Raw genomic sequence first — 12,521 nt, 5'->3', positions numbered from 1 at the left:
TTAGGGAATTATCTTCGTTTTGGTCTTAGATTGCCCTGTGGAATGTATTTTGCACATATTTGACCTGCTAGACAAAACTTTATTCATTTATTTATTCTAAAAAAATGTTTTTAATAATTAGTAAAACCATATGCTGTAAAAACCTGGTTCATTATTGCTTCCATCCCTCCTGTTGAGACATGACATGGTCCGTGGCTCAATACTGCAGCATATTTAAACAAATTCTTGGGCAGTATGGTTTTCCTTCCGGTCATTCATACGAGTCTATTGTAGATGGCAATTGAATAACATCTAAAAATGCTAAAATATTTGTAGTTTATACATTTAGCTGTGGATGTCAACATACCTGTTTTTCCAATGCTGTGTTAACACATGTACAGTTGAGAAGGCATACTGACTGTCAGTGTAAACGTTAACAACCTTTTTGTTATTTAATTTACAAGCTTCAGTTAAAGCTACCAATTTGACTGCTTGAACAGAGTAATTTTTTGGTAGTGGTTGTTTTAAGAAAACTTCAGTTTCTGTTACTACTGCAAATCCTGTAGCATTTGTGCCATCAGGGTTTTTTGCTTGACCTGTTGAATAAATATAGTTATTTCTGCATTTTCATAACGTATATCAGTTAAGTCTGGCCTGGGTAAAACACTGATGGTTATTTCTGACATGCAATCATGAGGCTTTCCATCTGTGGGGTAGGTAGCAGTGTGGATGGATTAAGTGTAGCACATCTCTCGACAACAAGGTGTGGCTGTGAAAGAAGAACTGTTATGTAGGAGAGATGTCTGGTAAAGATATTTTGTTAAGTAACCATATCACAGCCACTGCATGAGGTACCTTAAGTGTTAATGGGTGAAATAACACCATTATTGTTGATGCCTGCACTGCCAATGGCTTCTGGCCATTGATTCAAAAGTACGATCTTGTCCCTGTTTCCCCCTTTCAGTGGACACTTGCCCCTAATTACCGCAATTCAGCAGGGGGTCTTTCATTAGGAGTACTGGACTCCCCCGTGCACGGTTTCAGCTCCGACCCTGGAAAGCGGAAAAAACGTTGAGATCTGGTTTGAGGACCCAATTGTTGAGAAAAGTCTCTCAATGAGACTCAGAGTTGCTGGAGTCAGTTAATGCAAATGTTTAATCTTGCAGCAAGTTCAAGAATGTGTGTGTGAATGGGTGTATGTGTGCGAACGTGTGTGAGTTTGTGTATGTGAGAGTTTAATGAACCTGTTATCCACAGGCAGGTCTTAACTAGTATGGCACAGGTCCAGCCTGTCTCATCTTTTTTGGAAGGTCCAGCGCTCGGCCGTAACCCTTCTGTCTGTTTGGACTCTCACATACATTCGGTTAATCATAGAAAAACGAGAACAAAACTTTTTAGCCCCTTAAATTCATAAAACAGACATGGTGCAGTTATTTCCATTCTAGAAAATAAGAGTAATCACCACCATTCCTATAAATTCTGGATATTCTAACAATCTGAATCTTTTTTAAATGTTCGATGAAGCCCTTTGCTGTTCTGTTTAGAGACTCAGCTGATCACAAACCAAGTTTTGCTCTTGAACCAAGCTTCTAAACTCTTCACCTTTTTCATTTCTCAGTTAGTATTCACTTTAAAACTGATTAAAAGAAAAATTAAATGAATGCCTATCAACAAATGTGGGATCTAAACTCTAGTGCTTTCTCTAAAATAATTTCCTTTCTCAATTCAGAAAGGTGTGTGTGTAAGTCACAACACCTGTGACACCAAAACGGCTTTCTTTTCTCTCTTTTCTCTACACTCTGCACTGTGAGCACACACACCAAATCAGAAAGGCTTTTTTCTCTCTTTTCTACATTATGGACTGTGGGGACACAAAACCGCTCTCTCTCTTTTTTTTTTTGATTGTGTGCCAGGGCGTTGTCTCACGTATTAGATTATGCTTAAGATACGAATGGGTTTATCAGTCACATCAGAATCCGTACATACTGATCCTCCCGTAAGAAAATGGTCGGATCTTATCAAACACACTTTGTTTCTTGTGACAAGTCAGCGAAACAGCGTATACACGTCAAGACACTGAATCAAGTTTGCCACAAGAACTCATAAGTTTGGCAGTATTGCTCTGCCGTCAGCAATCATACACCCATTTTATTTTCATGAGACATGTGCAGGCACCTGTTCATCTACTGTTCTATCACTATGAATTAGTTTATCTATTATCAATAAGGATACTTCTACAACTACTATCAAAGTATGTCTTCTTATGTTGTCAGTTGCTATATATGAATAAGTGGGTTGCTACTGAAAAGCATTAAGCATGTCACACAGCCCAAACATATAACATTTCAGGACACACCACACAGTTAACAACCACAGTGAAGCGTGTCAAAGCCCAAACATGTAACATTCAACAGGACACTTACACAACACATTCAAATCAAACAGTCAGACAACATACAAGAACATATACCCCAGCCGGGTAGGAAGGTCCAGCGCTCGGCCGTAACCCTTCTGTCTGTTTGGACTCTCACATACATTCGGTTAATCATAGAAAAACGAGAACAAAACTTTTTAGCCCCTTAAATTCATAAAACAGACATGATAGTCTGAGACGATAGGACTGCTTTTTAGTTTTTATTTGAATAAAAGAGGGTTTCCCGGTTGTGTCATTAGTGAGACAGAGATTTCATGGGTAAGTGAAACTTTTGAAGCAGTCCGAAGAAGTGTGAAGTACTCCGAAGAAGTGTGAGTACAGATTAAGGTCCTCATTGGAGACGTCCTTTGAGTGAAGGAATATATTTCCCCATTCCAAGTCTGAGAATGGGAAACAGTAGGTCTCAGACTTTTGACCCTACCGGGGGACCTAAGCATGATGAAATGAAAAAGACATATGGTCCAGAGGTTTTCCACCAGAAGGTTCTTTTAGTATGTTAGAAATAAGAAAATTAGAAGAAAAGTTTTGCAAATATGAGAAAGAGATGAAGCAAAAAAAAAGAAAATTAAGTTTAAATAAGAAGTAAGAAAGGTATAGAATTTTGGAAAAAATAAAGTGTATTAAGAGAAAGAAAGGAAAATGTTAAACAAATGCCATGACGGAATGATGATAATAATTTAGTATTAGCTGTGCCGGATCCAGACCTGGACTCCTGCCCTCCACAACGCCTGCAACAACAACAGCCAGCCCTGCCACAAGCCTCTGGCTCTCGGGAAGAAGGGACTTCTTCCATCCTCCCTCGGGAAGAAATTCCATCATTCTCACAACATCAGCTACATAGGTCTGATGATGAGGAAAAGGAAGACGTTTGGTTCTCCAGCGTACCTGCCCAAGAACTTTTAACGCAAGTGACAAAAATCCTTTACCCACAATCTGGACTTCAGAGATCTAAACGTGAGAAAAAAAAAACCAGATTCAAACCATGCCTATGGTTAAAGTTGCAGTTCCCACTGGACCATTACTGGTTTATCGACCCTGGACTGAGACTGACATCATGGAAGCATAACAATGCTTACCAGATCCAGAGATTTCTGGACCCCATTTTGCTGACGAGTTGCGAGATTTCTGCGCACAATTCTGCCCGACTGGGGTTGAATTGCGTCGCATATTGGCAAAAAAGTTCAAACCGTCCGACCTCTGCAAAATAGAGGCCAGTATGCTACAACTGGATTTGCGACCTACCAACAGTGAACGAGGACATAATGATAACGCTCAATATGAAGCAGCCAACCAAAGACTGTGTCAAGCCATCACCACTCAATTTCCAACCAAAATCAATATGTCCCACATTTACACCTGCAAACAGAAACCTGGTGAAGGGACTGATGATTTTGTACACCGCATCCTTGAGGAAGTCAGCAAGCACAGCGGTCATCAGAGACCAAGGGATTTGGGTAATGAATCAGGACCATGGGAGAGTATTGCATGCAATGCAATAATTAAAGGCCTCATGCCAGATGTCGCCACTGAAGTAAAGAACATTTACGTGGGATGGTGTGAGGGTCCTCGTTTGGCTGACGTTCGCCGATATGCTCGCCATGCTCATAACCAAATTGAGACGCGTAAGACAACCAAAAGGGACAAGTGTGAAAAGGAGCTGCATTTGGCAGCCATGACCATGTATTACGCAGTTGGTGTAAACAGAGGACGAGGCCGAAGTCGAAGACGTGGACGTGTGGGATCAGAGCTATGATCCGAATATTTGTTTTTACTGTGGCCAGACTGGACACTGGAAGAAGGACTGTCCACAGCTGAAAAGTGATGAAATTGGGCAAAAGGCTGACTGAGGGTGGGAGGCAGGTTCTGGACGTCACGCAGCAGCGGAGCCTCCACTAATGGGTGATAGCACAAACACACTCACACATTTTTCCTGCTCTGTGTAGTGAAGAAACGCTTGCCGACTGTGATTTCCGTCCTAGAGCAAAGATATTTCTCTCAGAATATGGGAACTTATGTTCATCAGTAGTGACGTCAGGGGAGTTTTATTGTCCTCCAAAGTTAAGTGGAAACCACGTTTACTCTATGTCTGCCTCAGGCCAGGTTGTGAAGGAGAAAATGACAATGCCCATTGCGTGTTGTCACTCCCGATGAGCTCTCCTTCAAACACTAATTTTTGTTATCAGAGTTGTGTCCCATTAACCTGATGGGCTGTGATCTCATGTGTAAATTAGGCATTATTTTAACTTCTACACCAGAGGGTGTTAAGGTTATGTTACAGCCTGACAAAGTTTTCACAGCAGTGCAGTTTGATTCATCGGCACTTACATATGCTTATGAGTGGAAACTTCCCAGCTCTCCTTTTTCACAACAACTAGTGGAAGAAGCAGAAGTGTTAGTTTCACCCCTTTCTGATTTCATGCAACCTACTGATTTGCACTGCACATCACACATTTCTTTGGGGCCTGACAATGACTATGAGAAGAAGTGAAAAAATATGTGCGCCTACTTTATTGGCTGTGTCGCTCACTCCAGAGCACTTCGATTTTTTTAATGTTTGTGGTACTCGCCCTCACATTTCCTTGGCCAAACGTACACACTGGCAGTGACAAGGTGTGGGAGAGTTTGTTGCTACATGTCAGAAATAAATGGAGTGGACTGTTTCACCTGCTGATCCAAATTTGATGTTTTCTGAACGATTGTCAGCATACAAAAAAACATTTTTGAGTACAATGCATTGTCAAAGAACTGTGGACTTAATTCCTACCACAGAATCACATTTTGAAGCATGTTTTTTATCTGAAACAGATTTGTCTTCGATACCCATGTTGGCTGAAGTGCCCAATGATCTTTGGGCTAAGAGCAAATATGATGTGGGGTTGATAAAAGGCTGTGAACCAGTAATTGTCACCCCTAAATCAGACTTTTGTCCATGTAAAAAACAGTACCCTTTTAAGCCTGAAGCAATTAAAGGGATTAAACCTGTTTTTCAATCTTTTCAGAAAACAGGCGTTATTGTTCCTTTTGAAAATTCACCTGTGCTTACTCCATTGTTTCCTGTTAAAAAGATTAAAGATGCTGGCCAGCCAGATGAATGGCGTTTTGTACAGGACCTCCAAGCGGTGAATGCTGCAGTTCAGCCACATGCTCCTACTGTGCCCAACCCACACACTATTTTGTCTCAAATTACATCAGATGCACAGTTTTTCTCAGTGGTTGACTTGTCGCCAGTGCACCCTGATAGCCCATTTTGGTTTGCTTTTTAGTTTGAAGGGAGATCTTGGACTTTTACCCGGTTATGCCAGGGGTACTGTGAAAGTCCCACTATTTACAATGCTGCCCTCAAAGCTAGTCTGGATTAACTTCAATCAACCACAGGCTCTGCTCTTTTGCAGTATGTGGATGACATCCTTTTATGTGGTCCATCTAAACAACAGTGTGAAAAAGACAGTGAATCTGTTGAAACATCTTCCTTCTTATGGCCATAAAGCCAGCCTTTCTAAATTACAGTTTGTACAGGACGAAGTCACCTTTTTGGGTCATGTGATTTCTAAGGATGGGCGCTCACTTTCTCCTAAACGTGTTGCTGCAGTTCAGATCATTCCTAAACCGGTTACTAAAAAACAGCTTATGTCATTCTTAGGTATAACATCTTACTGCAGGAACTTTATTCCTAACTACTCTTTTCTCGAAGCTCTCTTAGGTGCTCTTATCCATGGTAAAGGCAGCTGCAGTTCTGACATGCAGCTCCAGTCAGCTGATCGTGTTCCATGGACTCCTGAGGCTGAATCAGCCTTTAGTGAGCTTAAGCTGGCTCTTCAAACAGCACCAACACTTGGCATTCCAGATCCTCATAAACCTTTCATACAGGCAGTTGATGAGAAGCATGGTTGTATGACATCTGTTCTTATGCAGGAACATGGGGCAGGCAAAGGCCAGTGGCTCATTTCTCAGCAAAACTGGACTCTGTGGCTGCAGGCCTGCCTGGTTGTCTTCGTGCTGTTGCAGCTGCAGAGAAAGCTGTCCTGGCCTCCCAAGATATTGTGGGCTACGCTAATTTGACTGTTTTGGTTCCTCATACTGTTGCCATTATTCTTCTCGAGCAGAAAACTTCACATCTTTCAACTGCTTGTTGGCTCAGATACACCTATGTGCTCCGTGATATGCCAAATGTCACTGTTAAACGTTGTACTGTTCTGAATCCTGCTACTTTGCTTCCGACTCCTGAGGATGGGGAGCCTCATGACTGTGAAGCTGTTTTGGAACAAGTTTGTACACCCCGACCTGATCTTTTAGAGACTCCTCTTCCAAACTCTGACATGATTCTTTTTGTAGATGGATCAGCTTTGCGTGATCCAGCCACAGGTACTAACTGTGTTTGGTTTGCAGTATGTTCTTCACATGACACTTTGTTGTCTGGTTCTCTTCCTAAACATTTCTCCGCTCAAACTACTGAACTTATTGCACTTACTGAAGCTTGTAAGTTGGCAGCTGGTAAGTCTGTCACTATTTACACAGATTCCAGATATGCTTTTGGTGTTGTTCATGACTTTGGTGCGCTGTGGAAACACAGGCATTTCCTTAAATCAGATGGTAAAACTATTCTGAACTCCAAGCAGGTTTCTGATCTTCTTGATGCGATCCATTTGCCTACAGCAATCTCGGTCTGTAAGTGTGCGGCTCACACTAACTCAGACGATCCTGTTGCTTGTGGTAATGCCAGAGCTGATGCTGCAGCTAAGCAAGCAGCTAATTTTTTTCCTGTTTTTGCTTCCCTCTTTGCAGGCAGAAGACTCCCTCACAGATGTCCATGCTTTGCAAACTTTTGCCTCTGCAGATGAAATTTGGTCCTCTGGACGCATTTGGTCCTCTGTGGGTGCAACTCATACGGATGGTGTTTGGATGGGACCTGAGGGTAAACCCTGTCTACCTAAACATTTTTTTCCTCATTTTTCAAAATTGACACATGGGTTGAACCATGTGTCAAAAGGAGGGATGCTGAATGCACTCACTGCTCAGTGGTTCACAAAAGGGTTCAGTTCATATGCGCAAAAATACTGTCAGTCATGTATGGTTTGTGCCACACATAATGTAGGAAAGGCATTACACACATCGCAAGTTGCACACCCTCCACCAGAGAAACCTTTTGAACATTTGATGATGGATTTTGTTGAACTCACACCAGCTGAAGGAAAGAAATATGCACTAGTAATAGTGGACGTGTTTAGTAAATGGGTTGAAGTTTTCCCTGCAAAACATGCAAACAGTAATGCAGTGACTAAAGCACTGCTAAACAGAAATCATTCCTAGATGGGGCATTCCAGAGAAGATCAGCAGTGATAATGGCACACATTTTGTAAACACTGCATTGACTGAGGTTGGTAAATTCCTGGGAATAACCTTGCGCACACATTGTGCTTATCATCCACAGAGTGGAGGTGCTGTGGAAAAAGAAAATGGTACATTAAAGTCCAAGTTAGCCAAATGTTGTGAAGAAACAGGTCTGCCATGGACAAAAGCATTACCTATTGTGCTTACCTACATGAGAATGAGAATCAGAGCTCAAGTGAATCTCAGCCCATTTGAAATTTTATTTGGCAGACCTCCTAACCTGGGATTGGGACCTGTAACCAGACCCCTCCCTTCCACAACTGTTTGTGATGATGCTATGTTGTCTTACTGTCGAAACCTTTCCACTGTTCTATCTCAAGTTTCACAGGCAGTAAAAGCAGCCCTTCCAGCCACAGAAAACACACCACTCCAACCAGATGACAGGTGGTGAAGGAACTTCGCAGGAAACATTGGAAGTCCAAACGTTGGCAAGGCCCGTTCCAGGTGCTACTGGTCACTCACACAGCTGTTAAAGTTGCAGAGAGAGCAACCTGGATTCATGCCAGTCACTGTAAGAAGGTACCAGAACCAGTAGATGACTTCCACCCTGACATACATCAGCCTAACCAACACGCCCGGAAGGACAAAGATAAGAGTCAGCAGTAAAAGCTGTACTCCACCGGTGTGTTAAGTGCTAGTAACCTCTGACACCGAAGATTGAAACATCCTTACTGAGACCAGCGATGAAGATGATCATACACATGCTGTGAACCATGGAAGAAACTGTTTGTTGTTTGTATTTTCTTATTTGTAACCAGCATGTGCACATTGTATCTTGATTTCACAGGAAGCAATAATACAGGGCTGCCGTATTTCCCCACGACCCGAGAGACCACCAGACGCCCGAAGCCACACAGCCCCCCCCAGCACACACCCAACCGCCCAGAGCGACGGGACAGCAACCCACCACCACCACTATGTGATCAAGCTAATCAGAAGGGACCAGAGAGAATTAAATTCAGCCAATTGATGTTTTGAGGAAGCAGACATTGTTTCCATGCTAATATAATCTAAAAGAAAATTTCTAAACTGGTTAATACACAGATTGTTCTTCGCTTTCCAGTTCATGAGAATAGTTTTCTTTGCTATACATAACACTGTGAGGATCATGTGTGCTAAGCTAAATTCCACATTGATGTTGTCTAAGTCACCCAGTATGCACAGTGTGGGGCATGCAGGAATGGTACACTTTAGTCATGTTGATAGGTCCGCACAGACTTCAAGCCAGAACTTCTGGACAGGCGCACAAAACCACAAAGCGTGTGCATAATCATCAGGTGTGTTATCTGTGCAATGTGAGCAGATGTTTGAGTGTGTTAAACCCATCCTGAACATCCTTTGTCCTGTATAGTGTGTTCTATGAAGAATTTTGTATTGTATGAGCTGTGAATTAGGATTTTGAGTCATTCTGAAGGTGTTCAAACATATTTGTGGCCAGAAGCTATGACTAGAACTGATGGATAAATCTGCCTCCCATTTTGAGGACGGTAGAGACATTGTGTCATCTATCTTAGACAATAATTTATATATTTTTGATAGTAGTTTTGGGGTGCAGATGCTTAGAAATTCTGCTACCCTAATCGGGAGTTGTAAGTCTGGTTGGTGGAGGATATATTTCTTTGTTATTATAGACTTAAGTTGTTGATATTCTAGGAATTTATTGCTGCCTATCTCATGTTGTGATATGAGCTCATCAAATGAAATAAAATGTCCATTTTGGATTATATGTTCCAGATGTTTGATTCCTTTGATCTTCCACAGAGTAAAGTTTAGCATTTTTTTGTTTTGCAGGATGTCAGGATTGTTCCAGATGGGTGTAAGCTTACACGGGACAAGTGAAGACTTTGTTATTTTAAGAAATTCCCACCAGGCTGTCAGAGAGGTGCTGGTGTTAATGCTTTTGAAACATTTGTGATTTTTTACGTTTTGACTAATAAGTGGCAGGTCAGAGATTTCCAGATTATCACACAATGCTTGTTCTATATTTATCCATGTTCATCTATTGGGCTAGGTTTAAACCATTTTGATATATACTGTAACCTATTGGCTAAGGAATAGTGCTGAAAATTAGGTAATCCACCCTGTCCTTGGTCTTCTGTAGGGTTTTTAAACTAATACGCGGTGGTTTGTTTTTCCACGGAAATTTGGAGATGCATGAATCTAGTGACTTAAACCAAGTAGCAGGTTGGTTTTATGGGGATCATTGAGAACAAATAGTTAACTTTTGGTAGTATCATCATTTTAATGGTTGTAACTCTCCCCATAAGTGATATAGGTAAGGACTTCCAACGAGAGAGATTGTCCTCTACTGTCTTTAATAATTGCACATAAATTAGCTTTGTTAGCTCTGAGAGCCTGGAGGAAATGTTTATGCCTAAATATCTAATCTTTCCTGACTGTAAAGTGATCGCAGGTATATTCTGGACCCTACAGTTAATGGGCAGAACTGTGGTCTTAGACCAATTGATAGAGTAGTCAGAAAGTGCTGAGAATTTATTTATGAGTGTGATCGTGAGTGAGAGACGTCTGTGAGTTCTGAAGGAAAAGTAATACATCATCAGCATAAAGACTTATTTTATGCTCAATATTTTGGGGTTGGATGTCTTTAATATTTCTATCTTGTCTGATAGCAGCTGCTAAAGGTTTGATGAAAATAGCAAAAAGTGAGGGAGAAAGTGAGCAACCCTGTCTTGTACTTCTCTGCAGACTGAAGCTTGGAGAAGTTTGATCATTTGTCCTGACACTTGCATTTGGGGAGTCAGTTATTTTCTTGTGAGGAGATAAGAGACTTTAATAATAATATCTTGCAAGAGAGAACAACACAGTACAGAATACAGAGTTGCTCTGACCACTGAAGCAAAAACACACAGTTATATTGCCCGCTCATCACGTCATCTGTTTTTGGGTATAATTGATTGTTCTTCTAACTTTCCTCCCCAACCATCAGTTGAGGTTACCCAGACACACTCGTAAATACCAGCCTAACCCTGTCCCCCCTAAAGTGCAGCTATCTCATTATAACAAGCCCACCATTGTAAAGAGGAATTTAAGAAAACAGGGCAGGGTGGTACCTTGCAGCTCGGTCATTTGCAGGTTATACACAGTAACACTCAATACAATGCATATAAGAATTATTTTCCATTACATTCCTCCCTTTTGATTATAATAATACCATTATATTAATCAACCCAAAAGAAACAAGGAAAATAATAACTTTATCTGTAAAACATCAGCCTGCATTTGCACACAACGTGAGTTTAAAATGCAGGCATCATAGTAATAAAGGGTCCAATGATAAACAATCAAAACATGAACAATTAAACGTGATTATCTTCATCCCTCTCTAAGTCAGTGTCACTAGAGGAAAAATTTTGAAAGCAAGAAAGTTATTTGAGTCATTTGGTCTTTTTCACACTGTTGTTTAGATGGACTACATAAAATGATGTCATCCACATACTGCAAAAGAGCAGAGCCTGTGGTTGATTGAAGTTAATCCAGACTAGCTTTGAGGGCAGCATTGTAAATAGTGGGACTTTCACAGTACCCCTGGCATAACCGGGTAAAAGTCCAAGATCTCCCTTCAAACTAAAAAGCAAACCAAAATGGGCTATCAGGGTGCACTGGCGACAAGTCAACCACTGAGAAAAACTGTGCATCTGATGTAATTTGAGACAAAATAGTGTGTGGGTTGGGCACAGTAGGAGCATGTGGCTGAACTGCAGCATTCACCGCTTGGAGGTCCTGTACAAAACGCCATTCATCTGGCTGGCCAGCATCTTTAATCTTTTTAACAGGAAACAATGGAGTAAGCACAGGTGAATTTTCAAAAGGAACAATAACGCCTGTTTTCTGAAAAGATTGAAAAACAGGTTTAATCCCTTTAATTGCTTCAGGCTTAAAAGGGTATTGTTTTTTACATGGACAAAAGTCTGATTTAGGGGTGACAATTACTGGTTCACAGCCTTTTATCAACCCCACATCATATTTGCTCTTAGCCCAAAGATCATTGGGCACTTCAGCCAACATGGGTATCGAAGACAAATCTGTTTCAGATAAAAAACATGCTTCAAAATGTGATTCTGTGGTAGGAATTAAGTCCACAGTTCTTTGACAATGCATTGTACTCAAAAATGTTTTTTTGTATGCTGACAATCGTTCAGAAAACATCAAATTTGGATCAGCAGGTGAAACAGTCCACTCCATTTCTTTCTGACATGTAGCAACAAACTCTCCCACACCTTGTCACTGCCAGTGTGTACGTTTGGCCAAGGAAATGTGAGGGCGAGTACCACAAACATTAAAAAAATCGAAATGCTCTGGAGTGAGCGACACAGCCAATAAAGTAGGCGCACATATTTTTTCACTTCTTCTCATAGTCATTGTCAGGCCCCAAAGAAATGTGTGATGTGCAGTGCAAATCAGTAGGTTGCATGAAATCAGAATGGGGTGAAACTAACGCTTTTGCTTCTTCCACTAGTTGTTGTGAAAAAGGAGAGCTGGGAAGTTTCCACTCATAAGCATATGTAAGTGCCGATGAATCAAACTGCACTGCTGTGAAAACTTTGTCAGGCTGTAACATAACCTTAACACCCTCTGGTGTAGAAGTTAAAATAATGCCTAATTTACACATGAGATCACAGCCCATCAGGTTAATGGGACACAACTCTGATAACAAAAATGAGTGTTTGAAGGAGAGCTCATCGGGAGTGACAACACGCAA

This window comes from Leuresthes tenuis, unplaced genomic scaffold (assembly GCF_036924035.1).
Source record: "Leuresthes tenuis unplaced genomic scaffold, fLeuTen1.0.hap1 SCAF_9, whole genome shotgun sequence".
NCBI classification, from domain to species: Eukaryota; Metazoa; Chordata; class Actinopteri; order Atheriniformes; family Atherinopsidae; genus Leuresthes; species Leuresthes tenuis.
The sequence above is the reverse complement of the archived record's forward strand: the minus strand, read 5'-3'. Positions refer to the sequence as shown.